Below are 19,324 nucleotides of genomic sequence, written 5' to 3'. Positions count from 1 at the left end.
TCCATCATCAGTAATTCAGGTTTAGGAATCCCAGGTTTTATTCCTAACAAAGCATTCCAGCAATTTTTGGTCATCAGAAAGTGATGATCTAAATGGATACTGAAATGAGATGAATAAGATGCTCATTTCCTGAGGGTAAGAGAGATTTTCACATCTGTATCCAAGTAGGATACCAAAGCGTGAAAGCCACACCTCTTTGAGAGAAGTAGTATTTGGGAGTGAAACCTGCCAGATGATGAAAGTATACTTTGCGATAACTGACTTCAGTGATTTTCATAGTCATCTAAACATTTTACAATAGGGTATGATTTTTATTTCATGGTGGTGAGAAGGAATGCCATTTCTTGGTTCAGGATAACAGAATTCAAGATGCTTACATGGAGAGAAAATTTTATGTGTTACAAATTAGAAAAAAAGTGAAAACATTTTTATGTTAATAACATAAAAGTAGAGATCTCAGAGATGGATCTTTATATATTTTAAGTTAAAATAGCCTCTTTATGTGCACACAAAGAAGTAATCAAAACAAGAGGAATATCTCTGTCCACCTGTGACTGTTTGCCTCTACTTCGATCATCTCAGACTTGCTATTAACAGCATGTTCTCTTTTACCCTACTTCTCCATCTTTGCAGTAGAATTTCTTTCTGAGATTTTAGTACAATTCCGCTGCTATCTCTGGATGAGAGTGACATTATGGGAGCCCAGAGATTTTGTGAGTTTCTGTGTCTGGGGAGAGATAAAGAGAGTAAGTTGAAGTCGTCTGGGGTCAGTATCACATTTTTTTGATTCCATGGTGATATTCAAACACTAAGAAGAAAAATAAATTAAAATGTAATGTTTCTGCTGAGTGGGGATGGGAGAGAGTTCATGTCTTGTTGAGAAACAGATCTAGCATTCCTAGAGACATTAGATTCTGGAAATATAGCAAGGTGGTGTCTAAAGACAGGGTTATAAGCGAGTCTCCTAAATATCTTGGTCTATCATCTTTTGCAGGGCTCTTCTTTCCTAATAAAGGGAGGTAGTAATCAACTACCATGCCGAAGTAACTAAGCAGCTGACCTATAACCAACAACAGGGTCAGTAACTTAGGACCCTATGAGTTTCCAAAAAATTACCTACGTTTTAATAAACTAGGGAAGCATCTAAATAGTTTTAGAAAGCTTTTCATCATAAATGTTTCAAATCTTTAAAAATTATTTTGGCACTTAAAAGACGTAGCCTCAGTGTGCGTGTGTGTGTCTTAAGTGAAATACTTCATTCCCCGAAGTGCAGGATAAGCAAGGCACTTACTATAATTTTCAGAAGGGTTTTACCATAGTGCACTCACCGGTATTTCCAGGCCTGAGATGATGAGGCAATTCCGTGAATGTTAAGTCAGGAAACCACGGAGAACACAAATGAACCAAATACACCATTCCTTGCTTATGTAAACAGTAGTACTTGACCTGACGTCAGCAGTTATGGACCCTGAAAGCTACTGTCCTCGTGAGTTGCCATGACTGTTCCCACACAGGCGGAGGTACAGGAGTGCGTGCCTCCCTGCAGGCGGGGCCGTGCAGCCACGCTGCTGGCCCGGTGGAGCTTCACTGCCCGGTTCCCCACCACCTGGTGCCTGGGGTGTGGGAGCCGGAGTTTTTTCTACAGGAGGTGCAGCGAGTAACAAAAAGGCAAGTCAGGGGTGCAAGGCCAGGTCCTCTGTTGTTCCGAGGACTCAGTGTATGCTGGTCTGGAGGCTCCACAAGCATACTTGCAGATTGACTGCTTTTCAGCGTGTTAATTACCTTTCTGGAACCCTATCGTGGGCAGAGCTCACACGGGCCGCAGACCGCCTTCGCACTCCAGCGCCATCCGCCTTGAAGGGAGAGCTTTATCCTTACGCCCACTGGATCGGGGGCTACAGCAGTCTGACGCTGACAGCAGCTCTGCTCCATCTTGGCTGTATCCCTTGTGCCAGGAACCTCGGGGAAGAGACAGGGATTTGGCAAAACTCCTGGCAAATGGACGGCGCCCCGGTGAGCGCCGTGCGTAGCGTTTCTTAGCGTTGCCAGGCATCCACCGCTGCCTTCTCCCGCTACCTCGGGAAACAAGGGCCATTGCGGGGCAGATTTTAAAGTGAAAAACAGAGAAAAGTAAAAGAAACCGAAGCCCAGAACTTAAAAATAGAGGGTTTCCCAAAACTTTAGCTTCTTGAGTGAGAAATAAATTTAAATCTTGTGTCTGATTCCCCTGATCTTTCCGACTTAGCCGAGGCAGAAAACCAATCCATTGCCTTATCGACTGGGATCGCTAGCCTGAGGTTAGGGACCCACGTCGTCTCTGAAGCAGGCCTGCCTTCTCTCTGCTGCTGTATTACCCCTCTAACATTTTTGCGCTCGTGCTCTCTATTGCCTTTGATATGGTAATGCTCTTACACAAGAAAAGCCTTTTTTTTTTTTTCTTAATATGAGTGCTTAAGGAATTAAAGGTGAGTGAGAGGTGGAGGGTGTTAAGAAGGATGGCAGTTTCTCATTAAAAAGTAAATAAGTATACCCCGTGGAATAGAAAAAGAAGAAAGGAAGATAAAGGGAACCCAAGTGGGAGGACAGGCAGGTGTCTCTCGGCGGAGGCAGGAGCCGGGGTTCCTAACAGGCTGGCTCACGGCCCTTTAACGTTGCGTACGTGCTCCTCCGGCCCCTCATTGATTTCCCTCTGCCCTCCAAAGACCTGGCTGCAGTTAAGCCTTGTGTCCTCCACGTGATGCTGAGCCGAATCAGATTTTCCTTTTAGTTGTTCGATCAAATTTTCCTTCCTAGAGCTTCGAAGGCACACTTGGGACCATCTAGTAATTGCCTCCCCGCACTGAACTGCTGATACCTTTATTGGATTGGCATAGGGTTTCAGAGGACTGTGTTTAACATGCAGTGAGCCGCAGCAATGCAAACAGCCCCAGTGTTTAAACAAGCATCCATTAGGCCAGGAAACAAGGCGGTGCCAGCCCATTTGGTGCTCTGTAGTGCTGGCAGCTTGAGGTGCGCAGGGCAGCCGGGCCGCTGGAGCGGGAGAGGGCAGGCGGGGAGGGGAGGCGGAGGAATTGCAGTGTCAGAAAAGGAGCAGATTCTCTGCGGAAGAGGGGGGTGCGGGGTTGGAGGGGGGGAGGGAAATGTGGCTGGGGACATGTGCAAAGCTCATTAATACCTCATTATGTTAGGACTGCAATCTCCCCGCAGACAGGCGTTAACATTTGCGGTGCCAGAGGAAGAGCTGTGGGAAAGCAGCACTGACCACCCCCCCTTTTTTATGCAAGCCCCAGCAAGCTCCACACACTTGCTTTGCACCGAGGGAGTGGTGGTGTTGAATTTGTGAGGGAAGGCTGCGAGCAAACCCCTAAGGAGCTATAGGGACCAATGCAGTACAGTGAACTGAGACGGAAAACTGTAGAGTTTGTAAATAACGAAGTGACCAGCTTTCCAAGGTGCCGGCAAGTGATGCAGAGGGAGGAGCGTTGACCGGAAGCCAGGAAAGGGAGACAGTGGGTCTCAAGCATGAGCCATCCTGGAGCCTGGGTGTGTGCAGTGGTAGATAGACATGCTCCAGATTCAGACCCAGGCATCCCAGAGAGTGTGGCACTTGTCCCCTGAGTTTGCCCAGGGCTCCCCGGGACCAACCAAGCCAGCATAAGGCAGAGAGGAGACAAATGAGGACTAACGAGAAGAAAAGAGGGCAGGGGGATTCAGCCTGTGGGATGTGGGAGGCTGTATTCTCAGCTGCTGCCACCTGCCCTATTAGTATGGGTGGAGCAAAGGGAAGGTGATAAAGCAGATAGAAGGTTCTGTGTGTGCGTGGGGGGGGGGGGCTGCGGGAAGAGGAGGTTTTGCTTTCTTCAGATCCGACCTGGCAGGGCCCAAACCCTCCTAGGCTTCACCCCAGGAATTAAATCCCCGTGTGCCATAGCTCTGTAGCTCTGGCCGGAGCTGGACCCTGCGCCTCACTCACCCCCGGCAGTAACCCCAGGGGCTCCAGCACTGAGACAGCGGCCTCGTGGGAGGAAAAGTTGGAGCCATGTTCTGTAGAAACTACAACTTTCCTGCAGACACTTAATCCTGCTCTCTTAAAGGATCAGGTGTTTCTCTCTGCCCTGAACCCTTATGTGTCCTCTATCCAGAAGCAAAAGGTGGGTGGTAGCCACTCTAGCAAAGAGTTACACAACAGAATGGACCAAAACACAATGGTGTGTGGATTTTGTATCATGAAGGCCCCTTAAGGTAATTCATGTTCCAGCCCTTTGAGAATATCCCATTTCTGCCTTTTCGTTTTGTTTGTTTTGTTCTTATTTCTCCCTTAGAATTTTCTTTCTGTGAATGTCCAGCATTCGGGTTCTGTTTCTAGCATAAGTGGACACTGACACACCCAGAGGTCCACAGGGACGTCGCCCATGGACATTCAGCCCACGTTCTGGAAGCAGTGGGCAGATGAAGGAGGACGTAGCCTTGATGGATGTCCTATGAAGTGACAGGGCCGTCTTTCAAGTATGGTTTGTGAAGACCTTTATGGTCACACTTCGTTCTGACTTAACACAATATTCCGTAAAAATATGGATTATCCATTAATTTACAGAAAGGCAAAAGAGTTAATTTCATCACTGAAAGCCATTTGTATTCCTTTTGGAAAAAAGAAAAAACAAAACTAGAGTCCTGTTAGCCAGTAGCTTGTTATGTACAACGGTGCCTGTAATGAACATCTAAAGATAAATGTATTTGATCATCACAACCAGGTTTACTTAGGTTAGAAATACAGTTACGGCTCCAAATGCTTTTGAGGAACATTAAACAAGGCTTTTTACAGTGTGGCCTCTATAGTAAAAATAGTCAAATTCAGGCTCTGTGTATTAAAATCTACTGTTCTTTCGACTATGCAGCTTTGACAAATCAAGCAAGAGTCATAAGAACAGAGCTAGGAAATAGTTCAATTGCTATACTTTCATAGCCATATATAAGAAAAAATATGCCTTATGCTGTTTACATGTTGACTTTCCCAATCTTGATTCCATTAAAAAATAAAGCAGGACAAAAAATGAAGAATTGTTACAAACAGTAGACTACTACTAGACTTAACTTCTGTATGTAACCACGGCAGGTCCCTATTGTGGGTTGTATGACATCCCACAAGATCTTGCCTGTTTTAGACTCACAAACTTAGAGAATGAACTTATGGTTACCTTTGGGGGGGAGGGGGGAGGGATAGTCTGGGAGTTTGGGATTGACATGTACACATGGCTATATTTAAAATAAAATGCCTTTCCATGAAAAAATAAATTTTAAAAAAGGTAGAATAAGCATTAAACACTTTTTAAAATTTGCCTGTTTTTCCTGAGCTGCTCCTTCCCTCGATCCTTTTCAGTGGCCTGAGCAGGACCCTCACGGATTTGTGTTCTTCACCCTGTCATTTCCCAGCATCTAAACTTTTCCATCTTCAATTCTTCTGCTTTCCTTTCTAGGAAAGAGAATGGAAGTTAAGTTTCATCCAAACTTTCTACCTAACCAAAAAATTATGACATCCAAATTGCCCATTTGAGGCGAGAAGGAGCGTCATGTAGCAGAATTACAGTTCAGAGTAAAATGGGACTTCAGTTTCCGTTAAAAAGAAAAAGTGAATTCCTAGCTCCTTTCAGGCTTCTGCCATGAATCAAAACTTAAAGTGAAATATCAGAAAATCAAGGATGAGATGAAACCTAAAGAGATGTTTCCTTCCCTTTTCATCCCCCTTCCTCAATGGAGACCATATCTAAATCATCCCAGATGGCTGTTCTATTTTTAAAGATCTCCAGAAAAGGAGATTCTACCACCTCCTCAGTAACCCATTCCAGCATCTCTTGTTCCTCTCAGCCAGAATACTTTTTTTCTGAGAGCCCTAGGAGGAAGAAGAGATACGCTGTCCCAGGTTTAGGGACTTGGGCTAGTCCTCTCTAGGATTTTACCCCACAGTGGACACTCCGAGGCATGGGTAATGTCTTTCTTCAGTAACAAAGGTTGTTTTTCTCTAATCTTTAGCTTTATATTAGTGAGCTTCTTGGGGGCCCATGGAAAATCCTCTAGAGGGCCTGCTGTTTACACAGCCCTGTCCTAGATAAGAGGACGACGGGTAGCAAGGAAGTGTATTCATTTCAGCCTAAGAGGAGAACAAGGTCACGCACAGCCGCAGAGCTGACCATCTGTACTGGACAGACTTGTTCATGCACTCACTCGCTCGCTCATTCATTCTTTCATTCGGGAAATACCTACTGACCTCAGCCATGGGCCAGTCCCTGTGCTAGACACTGGGCACAGACACATCAGTCAACAACGTGGACTAGGTCTTATCACCAGCGAGCTACACTTGGATGGGGGAAGAATACCAAGTCAAAAGTAAGAAGCATAATGGTTATAAATTGTGATAAGGGGCGTGAAGGAAATAAAACAGCGATGTGCTCGAGCCTAGGTGGGGTGAGGCTAACTGAGACAGCATGGCCAGGAAGTTGATACTTGCGCTGAAACCTGAAGGATGACCAGGAGGTAGGAGGGGCAGGTTCAAGGCAGAGGGGAAGCAGGTGCAGAGGCAGGAGGAGAGGCCCGGGTGGCCAGAGCGCGGTGGAGGAGGGAGCCTGGCCTGACATGGGCTTGGAGACACCATGTCATCCAGCGATTCCAGGCCATGAGGGTGACTTTAAGAGAATGGGAATCTGTAGAAGGACCTTAGGCAGCAAGACCTGCTCTGATGAATGGTTTTAAGCGATTCCTCCGGTTGCTCGTGGAGAACAGATTGGAGAGACCGTAGGATAAGAAGCCAGGTTAACCGGTTAGGTGGAGAGCGCAAGAGGCCGGGGAGAGGCGAGGGTGGGGTGAAGGCTGTTGGGGCGGGGGAGACTCAGACAAGGAGGTAGATGGGCGGAGGCTGTGCTGAAAACACAGACGCTGCACCCAGGCATAGGTCTGCTCCATTTTAAGGCGACAGAATACATAGAAATCAGAAGTTTTAAAGAAGTAATTATCCCCTTTATGAAATGATTCACCACAAGGATCTATTACATGAAGTAAGGGTAGGAACGTGTGTATGTGTCTTTGACTATAACTTTTAATAAGAGATATAAAATCTTAATAGACAGATCATGGAATTCGAAGGAATCGTAGAGGTCATTTACCCCTACCTTCCACCCAATAAAGAATCCCTTTTACAAATCCCCGGCAGGTGAACATGCAACTTGGTATGAAAACTCAAGGGACAGGAAGCTCGATAGCCTCACAGTGAAGCCCTTTCTATTTTCAAAAGTTCCTCCTTATAGAGAGGCTGGAAAATTTCTCCCCATAATTTCCAACCCTTGATCTTAGTTCCATATTCTGGAGCTACATTAGATTAAATCTAATCCATTTCCTACATAGCAATGGTCAGCTATTTAAAGATGAGCTCTGGCATTCCTACTCCCCAGTTCTTCTCTTTCTCCAGCAAAATATACTTGGCTTCTTCATCTGTTTCTCACGTGATATGGTTTCTGGGGTCTTCTGTACCCTGGTTATACCCTCCTGCTGCCTGATGAGAATGAAGACACAGAACCAAGCCCAGCCTTCCAGCTGCCATGAGTGTAGAACATACACAGTCTCCCTGGATCTGGAGAATGTACATTCATTACTGTAACCTGGAATTACAAAAACACATGGCTTTGAACTTCGAGGAAATCAGGGCTGTTTATAAAACAGGTTCCACCCAACCTGATCTGTTACTGCTAACCAGTAGGAGAACTGTTGTTACACTTTTTTTTTTTTTGCTTTGTAAGCGGTAGAGATTTATACAAATATAAAGTTATGCACCTTTAAAGCTATCATGCCAATAAGATACATTCAATTAAACAAAACATCTTCAAAAATTTTTTAACGGTGTATAAATACAATCACGAAATAATCAATCAGTTGATTAAAACAAAGTTTACAGTACCTGCAACAGAATTTACAGATGCCTACAATAGTTTGCGGATTGTTACAGATATTGTTTTAAGAAATACCATTAATACAAATACATGATTTACAATATCCCCATTATAGCAAGAAAAAAAATACATCCGTAAAATAAAACGTCTTTTAGGCATTTACAATGCCAAGTATTGAAACGATTATTCTCACTATGACATAAGAATAATACTCTTTTAGTGGTAAAAGATAGACTTCATTAGGCCAAGGACCACTGAAGAGCCTCTGGAAGGTTCCAAAGTAAAATCTGGCTATCTTTCCCCAAAAATAAATAGAACAGCAGCAATGCCTACATATCCCATGAACATAAACTATGAAAATTCCTTTTATATTAACTGGGCCTTAAGTACGTGACTCATTACAAATAAAAATAAACAAAATTTTAGAAACTAGTTAACACCAATAGCCCAAATTTGGTTTTTACCTGCCTGTAAATGCCCAGGATAAGAAGTTTCATCACGAAGTATATATTAAGTGTAAAATTAACAATTATTTCTAACTCTCTATATAAGCCAAAGTGCTCACTCTTACCATGGAAGCAAATAAAATAATCTACAGAAATAGTATGTAAACACAGAGAGTTTTGAGATAGACTAGGGACATCCTTCTTGTTCTGTGGATCAAAATGCAAAGGTCTCCATTCCATATGGGCATGAACACAAACACTTGTGTTAATTTAACACATGGATCTTACACGACTATGTGCATACACATATGTACACCATGAACCAAATGTTAACAATGTTTCTAGCTACACCACACCTTCAAGCCCCATATGCTAGAAAGTAAAAACTTAATATGAAAACTACTTTTCCTTTTTTTTTTTAAAGTAAACTTTAAAATGGAAAAACAAACCCAACACTCCTCTTTGCAATAGGTACTGAGTTCTAAAGGTTCAGAGTCAAGACCCCCTTCAGTTGTTCCCAATGGAAAGAACACACAGGCTCCCTCACTCTCTTCAGGAGATCTGATCGTCTCCAGTGGTTTGTCTTAAAAACTGCTTTCCAAGGTACGATGTAGCCATGCTGGTTAAATTCTTCCTGCTGCCCACTTTGCACCTGATGTAGCCATACAGGTTGGCCCCCTGCAGCACCACACCCATGATAACCACCGCCAGCCACTTCACTCTGAAGGAGAAGAGGGCACTAAAGGCAAATATTACCCACAGCACCGGACAGGCAATGAGTCCTAACCAGGAGATTCTTGATTCAGCCTCTGAAACAGTTTCACTGTCTTGAGGAGAGGCCTGCCTGGACTCAAACACCCAATGGCTTTTTCCATCTTCATCAGTATGATTTCACCAGCACAGGCCAACCATTAGTCTACCTGTGACATTCTTGACTGCCCAGAAGTCACATGACAACAACAAGGTACTTGTCACCATACAGGCAATAAAGCTGCGGCTGAACAGCCCACAGGGAAGACAGACTATAATTGCACTGACTCGAAAGAATAAATGGAAAAATGATGCCACTGGGTGTCTGATTTTGGATTTTTCTGGTCTACTAGTTGTCTCCTCTTCTGCATCAAACAGTGAAACATCTTCAATGTCATCATTACTGTCCTGCTGCAACATGGCGGCCCACGCCAGCCTGTTGTTACACTTTTGGAGGATCACGAACCACATTGAGAATCTGATGAAAGCTTTACATCCTCTCTCCTAAAAAAGGGGCATATAACCACAAAATTCTGCCTACAATTCTTGGGGATTCTTAGAGATCCTAAAATCCATTTTTATGTAGACCTCAAGTTTAAAAATCAGCAGTATTGGGCTTCCCTGGTGGCGCAGTGGTTGAGAGTCCGCCTGCCGATGCAGGGGACGCGGGTTCGTGCCCCGGTCCGGGAAGATCCCACATGCCGCGGAGTGGCTGGGCCCGTGAGCCATGGCCGCTGAGCCTGCGCGTCCAGAGCCTGTGCTCCGCGACGGGAGGGGCCACAACAGTGAGAGGCCCGCATACCGCAAAAAAAAAAAAAAAATCATCAGTATTCATGTTGTGGAACCCTGGATCCATCATCTAAAACTGTGTATTTGCATTGTCTTTACACTTGATAACAATATTGAAGAGGGGGATGAGGAACACCCACCTGGAAATCCCTACAGGTCACTACGGAACCATTAATGGAAGGGGAGAGTTACTGGAAATCTTCACGTGGCATTGTTGGACACGTTGCTTATGTTACCTCATTTAGTGTATACAGTCGTCTTCTGAACTACAGAATATTAGCCCTATGAGGGCTAATGAGGAAAGTGAAATTGAAGTGAAGGATATTAAAAAAGAAACATGAAGAGAAATACAGAGATCCAGGTGAAGGCAGTGCCAGTATAATGTGAGTTTTTACAGCTCCAGAGGTGAACCACGGTGGATGGGCAAGTTTGGTTTCCTGGGAAATTCGTCCTTGTGTTGTTGCCTTTGTAGAGATGTCCCTGGAGGGCGGTCGTCAATGTGATTGGCCATTCCCGTGGCCTACATGGGCGGCATGCCATGCTCTTTAGGATCAGACTGGGGTTGGGTTAGTGGGCAGTATGTATCTCTACCTGAGCAACCCAGACAGCCGCAGAACTGTTCTGAGAACATCTGAAAGAACTGCAGCCCTTACGGGAGATCCCCTTTCAGATAGTACTTCCTTATGTGCCAGCCACCCACTGCATAGAAAGAGCAGTTCTGAAGATGCCTCCCCTCCTTCCCTATTTCATTTGAGAGCCACACTCATTTCAGAATAGTTTGGAAATAAGAAACACATTCCATTCACAAGCGGAGAGGCATGGAACTAACGGAAAGCATAGGCTTTTGAATTCAAGTCTCAACTCCCTCACATGAGCTGTGTGACCCTGGGCAGTCTGTTTCATCTTCCGGAGCCCTAGTGTCCTCATTTGTATAAATGATGTTTATTACCTTGCAGGGTCGATGTGGGAATTGAGAGAAAAGATTTGGGATCTGGCTGGCATAGAATGGATACACGATGAATGTTTGCTACTTGCTGGTAACTTGGAGGAGGGCTTAAATTGTTGGGACCCGTCTGGGTAACAGTAGATTTGGTTCAGCAGTACCATCAGACTTGCCCTGGTTTGGACCTGGATCCCTGAGCCATTCCAGAGGAATTCTTGTCCCCGTACCCACCCCTCATCACCATCAAAATTTTGCTTAAGGTAAAGAGGAAGTGTTCACCATAAACCCATCCTCCATGTGAGGTGCCATGTCCCAGGGGCGTTTAGAGGACTCCCCAATACTACTTAGTCCCCAGCCTCTCAAGGATACCGGATGTCGTGGTGCCTTGGGTGTGCACGCACACACACACATACACGTCTCTGAGATGAAGCAGTATGTGAATTTTCGCAGTTAGCAGACCTCCGTGGTAGTTCACGTGGACATTTCTGAGCGAATCCTTGGTTCCACAGTAGTAAAAGCAGAACTAAATACTGGGTAGGGCTAGTACTGCTTATGGAAGTTCTCTGAGACTCTATCTAAAAGTCAAGTTTAAATATAGAGATGGGGCTAGCTAACCTCATCATTCTGTGAGTCATTAGATGTGAACTAGACTTGGTCACCTCCCTTTGCTAATAAGGAAACCGGCTTAATTAACTGAAGGAAATTAACTTGACTCATTTTGCAGCATGGATCTGTTTCCCAAGAGGGGCTGAATTCCTCCCTTCCTGTGAGCTGATGCTCATTCGGCAGTCAGTTCAAGAGGCTGTGTCGGCGTGCTGTTGCTGCCAGCTGACAGATGTAGTATTTTCCTGATCAAGCTCCCAAGCCTTTCTCCTTGCCCCTTGAACAACCGGGCACAGAGTAATAAACTACTTAGAATGATTTTGCAACATGGGAGCCATTTGCTTGTCTTTGTACTGTGGGAGTCAAATGCCTATTCTCAGTAAATATAAGCCTCCCAATTGACTTAAGGTAATTGAATGATTTTAGATTTATTGCGTATATATTTTTCTCCATAGCCTCTGATTCTAAGCGGGCATAAAATCACATCAGGAAAACCTGAGTTTGGATATTTGAGTTGTTTCATCTGAGTTAAAACCAAAATATGTAGAAATTGGGTTATCAATTCCAAACTTGGATTACTTTGTGAAACCTCACGTTTCCAGGGGAGCCGAAGGTAATGTCTTTCTTCGGACGTGACTCTGGGGCAATTCTGCAAAGGACAAGGAGAGAAAGATGTTTTTCACTGTATTCCGGGTTGTTTCGTTTTCCTTTTTAACTGATTTTTACACAGTATATGATTTTCTTTCCCAATTCGTTTTGAATTCCTCTCGTCTAGCCCTAGGTGTCTGTTGTGGTTGGGCGTGGTACAGTTTGCGTAGGCGTTTTGCTGTGTTCTTTCCTCACCCTTCGTTTAAAGGAGGTCTAAGCTCACGGAGTAGCTATATTTCTAGAGAGACCTGCCACCTTTACAGGCATTACTGTGGTCATTTTCTTTTTCTTTTTTCCCCTCTCTCCACAGTATGGTTCTTTGTGAATTAAAATCAAGGTTCCTGGAGCTAGAGGTAGGAAGAGGGCATGGGAAGCCTGGCCACATTATCATGAGTAATAATCGTGACTCTCTCCCTCTGCTGTCAGCTCTTCCAGACCGCTCACGTCCTATTCATCTTTGTATCCCCAGCTTCTCGTGTGGCGCCTGGTGCATAAATGATGCTCAGTGAATGTGTGTTGAAGGAACAGCCTAATTTTTGCAAATCCCTTTACAGTTTATAAAGATACTCCACATAGCAACGGGGTGATTGTTTTCAACACTTCAAGAAAAAACCATTTCCTCCCTGTTTCATTAGGATTGTGAAATTGCTTTGGAATTTTGGAACAGTGATACTTTTACTGTGTGCCTTTCAGGACAAGCCAGAGTCTAATTGCTTTTTTTTTTTTTTTTTTTTCTTAATGTGAGGGGCTGTGGAAGGGAGCCAAGACAGGAGGGAGTTTGTTAACTGGATACATTTCTTGTCAAGAAATTTAAAACTTGAGATGTTTCTGGATTTTTTTTCTTTATAACTGCAGTTCATAGCTCTTCATCTTTTACTAGGATGTAGGTGAATTTTAACAAAAGCAAGAGGTATGTTTTCAAGGGAGGAGGACAAGTAGGCAGCAAGGGAAAGACTTTGTTTTTATGACTTGTGTCTTGACTTGGCAAACACTCAAGGTTATCCTACTCAACCAAATAACCCACATCGCTTCCACGTCAGCCATGGCCGAGCTCCCCTTACAAGGTGCGCCAGACAGACTCTTCTGGTAGGACATCTGAAGGATTTCAACCCTTGTCTTGTGCTGCAGTCAGTGGCAGTGCTGACCCTACACCCGTCAGCTCTCACAACCACTGTACATCTGCCTCTGGCATAGACTCACCCAGGATTCATAATAAAGCAGCTTTTTTTTTTTTTTTGAATTGAAGTATAGTTGATTTACAATGTTGTACTAATTTCTGCTGTACAGCAAAGTGATTCAGTTATACCTCTATATGTTCTTTTTTTTTTTTCTTTTTTTTTTGCGGTACGCGGGCCTCTCACTGTTGTGGCCTCTCCCGCTGCGGAGCACAGGCTCCGGACGCGCAGGCTCAGCGGCCATGGCTCACGGGCCCAGCCGCTCCGCGGCATGTGGGATCTTCCCGGACCGGGGCACGAACCCGCGTCCCCTGCATCGGCAGGCGGACTCTCAACCACTGCGCCACCAGGGAAGCCCTATATTCTTTTTTTTAAATATTCTTTTCCATTATGGTTTATCACAGGATATTGAATAGAGTTCCCTGTGCTATACAGTAGGACCTCGTTTATCCATGCTGTATATAACAGCTTACATCCACTAACCCCAAACTCCCACGCCATCCCTCCCCACCCACCTCCTCCTTGGCAACCACAAGTCTGTTCTCTATGTCTGTGAGTCTGTTTCTGCTTTGTAGATAGGTTCATTTGTGTCATATTTTAGATTCCACATATAAATATCGTATAGTATTTGTCTTTCTCTTTCTGACTTACTTCACTTAGTATGATAATATTCTAGTTGCATCCATGTTGCTGCAAATGGCAGTATTTCATTCTTTTTTACTGCTGAGTAGTATTTCATTGTGTATATATACCACATCTTCTTTATCCATTCCTCTGTCAATGGACATTTAGGTTGTTTTGGCTATTGTGAATAGTACTGCTATGAACATAGGGGTGCATATATCTTTTTGAATTATAGTTTTGTCTGGATATATCAGGCAACTTTTTCTTAAATGGCTTAATCTCTAGGCACTCGTCACCTTAATGCTGACTTTTGCCATAAAAGTCGAGTGTAAAAGTAGGAAAATAATTGTACTACTGTTTTCCCCAAATCATTGGCATTTAAAGACCAAAGTCAGCAAAAGCAGACAAACTTAGGAATTTAAAAATTTAGAAAAGTCTTTGATTTTACAGATGAAGCAAGAGCCATACTAAGACTTATAGCCCAGAAAAAAAATTCAGGGGAAATGAATCAGGATGTCCACTGGCTGGATCAGTGACAGCATTTATGTGCAGCATTAGAAATGATGCTGGTGCCTGATACACACACATAATAGTAATACTGTATCTTATGCGATGCCATAATTCAAGCGAAGTGTATTCCTACCATTATGCTAAAGTTGTATTTACCAGAAAAATTTTACACTGCTTCAGTTTTTACATTTAAATCTAAATTTAAAATTAAATTTAATTAAAATTTCAATTTCATCCTTGCAGTAGCTGCATTTCAAGTGCTCAGTAGACACAGGTGTCTCAGGACTGCCTTCTTGGACAGCATAACTAGGGACAGCAAGGGAATGAGAACCTATTATTAGGGGGCCAGGCACTTTGTGAGGTACTTTCAAAGACATGATCTCAAAGCAGTCCCATGTGTTATCTACATTTTATATAAGGAGACAAGCTCACTGAGATTCAGTGATTTGTGCAAAGTTGGACAGTTAGTGAGGGAGCTGGAAGGACAGCTGTTAGTCTAAACCCAAAGCCCGTGCGTGTGCTGTGCTGATGTGGCCATTGCTGGCTGTAATGGTATGTACCACTGAGCAAGAGATAAGGATGCTTTCCTTATCTCCCCACCTCCCTGTAAGGTTTGCAAGCCTCTAATTGTTTTAACAAGCTTGTCTGGATGAATTAATTCAAGAAGAATTCCAGGTAATGACAGCCCCGAGGTACTGCTTGTACACATCTACTCCACGTGCTTCTCCCCTAAGATTCTGGGATTTCTTTCCTCCCTTGGTTCTTAGAAGCATACAATTTATCTGCAGGCACCATTTGTTCCTGACAGAAAGAAAATCTTTTAGCGAGGACTGTGATTCAAAATATATGTTACATTGACTGATGACCTGTATTACTGCAGTGTATCAGAAAGCACATTGCTGGTAGGTGGGACGCAAAGTAATTTGGAAGTACTCATTTTGACCTTGGCGTGGGATGACCTTGGCCTATTGCAGATTCATACTCTGCAGCTGTATTAGTTCCTAGGGCTGCCATAATGAAGTACTACAGACTAGGTGGCTGAAAGCACCAGAGATTTATTGTCTCACAGCCCTGGAGCCTGGAAGTCCAGAATCAAGGTGTCAGCAGGCCCTCTGAGAGTCTGCATGGAATCTTTCCTTGCCTCTTCCTAGCTTCTCATGGTTTGCTAGCATTCTTTGGCATTCCTTGGCTTGCAGCGACATAATTCCAATCTCTGCCTCTGCCATCACGTCGCATTCTCCCTGTGTGTCTCCATGCCTTCACATTTTCATCTTCTTATAAGAATGATACCACTCATGTTGGACGAGGAACCCAGTCTACTCCAGTATGACCTCATCTTAACGAAGTACATCGGCAGTGACTCTGTTTCCAAATGAAGTCACATTCTGAGGTCCTGTGGGTAGGACTTCAACATATCTTTTGGTTGGAAGCACAATTCAGTCCTGTAACAGTCCTGGCTATACCTCTGCTTCAGAGCCCTGGGAAAGTTTCCCTGTTCCGCTCTTTTTAATTTTTTTTATTGAAGTTTAGTTGATTTATAATGTTTCAGGTGTACAGCGAAATGATTCAGTTTTATATATATATATATATATATATATATATATATATATATATATACATATATATGTATATATATATGTATTCTTTTTCAGATTCTTTTCCATTATAGGTTATTACAAGGTACTGAATGTAATTCCTTGTGCTATACAGTAGGTCCTTGTTGTTTATCTATTTTATGTATAGTAGTTTGTATCTGTTAATCCTGAATTCCTAATTTATCCCTACCTGCCCTTCCCCTTTGGTAACCATTAGCTTGTTTTCTATGTCTGTGGGTCCGTTTCTGTTTTGTAAGTAAGTTCATTTGTATCAGGTTTTAGATTCCACATATAAGTGATATCACATGATATTTGTCTTTCTCTGTCTGACTTACTTCACTTAGTGTGATCATGTCTAGGTTCATCCATGTTGCTGCAAATAGCGTTCTTTTATTATCCTTTATGGCTGAGTAGTATTCTGTCGTGTATGTATGTGTGTGTATGTATATATATATATACATACACACACATACAACATCTTCTTTATCCATTCATCCTGTTATTCTCTTATGAAGGACTAACTTTACACACCTTCATTCACTTCTTTCCTCAAGCCCTTGGTTTTTCCTTAGCAGTGTTCTTCCTTGGAGGTGAGGTCCTTGCATCAACTTCAGTGAAAAAATTGAAACCATTAGAGCCGAGCAGCCTTGTCCACACGCCCCTCCCCCCCAACACTTCCATCTCAACATACCTCTTCCCCACGCTTGTCTTTAGAGCCGTCTTTTGATGGCTCCGATGTGCCATTCTTCATTGGTTCAAAAGCAGATATCTCTATGGGAATGTAAAATAGTACAGCTCTATGGGAAACAGTATGGTGGTTCCTCAAAAAGATTAAAAATAGAACTACCATATGATCCAACAATTCCATTTCTGGCTACTTACCCCAAGGAATTGAAAGCAAGGTCTCGAGATACTTATGAACCCATCTCCATAGAGGCACTATTCACAACAGCCAAAGGTGGAAGCACCCCAAATGTCCATGGACAGATAAGTATATACATGTAATGGAATATTATTCAGCCTTAAAAAGGAAGGAAATTCTGTCACATGCTACAACATGGATGAACATTGAGAATATTATATACTAAATGAAATAGTCCAGTCACAAAAAGACAAATACTCTATGATTCTACTTTTATGAGCTATCTAGAACAGTTGCATTCATAGAGACAGAAAGCAGAATGCTGGTTGCCAGGGCCTGAGGAGGGGGTATAAGGAGTTATTGTTTAATGGGTATAGAGTTTCAGTTTTGCAAGAGAAAAGAGTTCTGGAGACAGATGGTGGAGACGGTTGTACAACAGTGTAAAAGGACTTAATACCGCTCAACTGTACCCTTAAAAATGGTTAAGATGGTAAATTTTATATTATGGGTATTTTAGCACAATTAGACATTTGCAACACACTTTTTCATGTGTCTCTCCTTTCTTAATGTCCACCTCTCCTGCCCTCTGATTTTCTTCACCTTTGAACCCACTCAGGATTTCCTTTTCCTGAAAAACCTTGACTTCACCTCCTGACATACAAGCCATGATGCCTCTTTCCCTCCAACTTTTCCAAATGAGATTTCTTCTGTAGAACGGTCACAGACAGCATCTCCATTCTTCACCATTTGCTTCTCTTACTGACCAAAAACCTGGCATTCATTCACAGCAGCATTCTAGAACTTTGCTATCCAATAAAGTAGCCCCTAGTTGCATGCAGCTCTTTTTTTTTAAATTAATTAATTAATTAATTTTTGGCTGCGTTGGGTCTTTGTTGCTACACGTGGGCTTTCTCTAGTTGTGGCAAGAGGGGGCTACTCTTCGTTGCGGCGTGCAGGCTTCTCACTGCAGTGGCTTCTCTTGCTGTGGAGCACGGGCTCTAGGCACATGGGCTTCAGTAGTTGTGGCTCACGGGCTCAGTAGTTGTGGCTCATGGGCTCTAGAGCACAAGCTCAGTAGTTGTGACGCCCGGGTTTAGTTGCTCTGTGGCATGTGGGATCTTCCCGGACCAGGGCTCGAACCCGTGTCCCCTGCATTGGCAGGCAGATTCTCAACCACTGTGCCACCAGGGAAGCCCAGCTCTTTTAAATTTAATTAAAATGAACAAAATTTAAAAATTGGTTCCTCAGTAGCACTAGCCACATTTCAAGTACATGACAGCCACATGCAGCTTGAGACTAATGTATTGGATAACGTAGATACGGAACATCTCCATCCTCTCAGCAAGTTCTGCTGGACAGGCTGCACTGTTCTTGAACAAGGATTCTCAGCCCAGGAGAATCACTTGGAGGGCTGATTGAAACAGACTCTGGGCCCCGCCTTCCGAGTTTCTGATCAGAAGTCTGGGGAACTAGCCGAGAATTCGCATCTCCATCAAGTTCCCTGGTGATATTGATGCTGCTGGGTGTCCTGGAGGAACCCTTTCTTAGATTCCCACTGAATTACTCTGGTACTAATTTAATGGTCTCTTAGGTCTCATTTCAAAGCTGCAACCGATATGACAAATCTGACCACAAATTGTTCTTCTTTGCTCTGTCCTACTTTCCTGATGTTTTATTTTAATCTCTCACTGATACTGTTTCTTTGTCTCTTTGCTGACTGCTGTCATCTAATTAAGAGGGCCCGGGGCTTCCCTGGAGGCACACTGTTAAGAATCCGCCTGCCAATGCAGGGGACACAGGTTCAAGCCCTGGTCCGGGAAGATCCCATGTGCCGCGGAGCAACTAAGCCCATGTGCCACAACTACTGAGCCTGCGCTCTAGAGCCTGTGCGCCACAGCTCCTGAGCCCGCGTGCCACAACTACTGAAGCCCGTGTGCCTAGAGCCCATGCTCCGCAACGAGAAGCCACCACAGTGAGAAGCCCGCGTGCCACAACAAAGAGTAGCTCCCGCTCGCCGCAACCAGAGAAAAGCCCACACTCAGCAACAAAGACCCAACAAAGCCAAAAAATTAATTAATAATTAATTAATTTTAAAAAGAGGGCCCATCTCCAACCACGTGTTCACTTTCTTTGGGAATTTTTGCTCTCACGTTGTTCAGGCCATCTCAGATGTATGGATGGGTGACTCAAATAAACATCGCCTTATTTCTAAGGCCCTATCTTCAGGTTTATGTGATAACAACTGGATCTGGATGCCCTACTCCTTTTGAACACTCTGGTGTTAGAAACGAAGCTTCTGTGTCTCTACCCTCTCTGGCCAATGAGCTGACACTTCTCAGATCTCTGATAATTGTTGCCATGCATTTCTTTTTCCTTAAGTGACGTTAAGATGCTTACATGAAAAGCTCCATAGAAATGTCAAGTGTTATGTGTACCTGCTTATTA

At 43.7% G+C, this 19,324-nt stretch overlaps 1 protein-coding gene and 1 pseudogene across 1 annotated transcript in view; one reads left to right on the top strand and one right to left on the bottom strand.

The window, feature by feature from the left end:
* The window catches only part of MAML3 (mastermind like transcriptional coactivator 3), a 426,464-nt gene that overhangs the window by 204,803 nt on the left and 202,337 nt on the right, over positions 1-19,324 (top strand). The window lies entirely within an intron of this gene.
* On the bottom strand, positions 8,933-9,550 carry LOC136123509 (Golgi apparatus membrane protein TVP23 homolog B pseudogene; annotated as a pseudogene).

This window comes from Phocoena phocoena, chromosome 5 (genome assembly GCF_963924675.1).
Source record: "Phocoena phocoena chromosome 5, mPhoPho1.1, whole genome shotgun sequence".
Taxonomy (NCBI): domain Eukaryota; kingdom Metazoa; phylum Chordata; class Mammalia; order Artiodactyla; family Phocoenidae; genus Phocoena; species Phocoena phocoena.
Note: the sequence above shows the minus strand (reverse complement) of the source record. Positions and strands in the feature narration are given on the sequence as shown.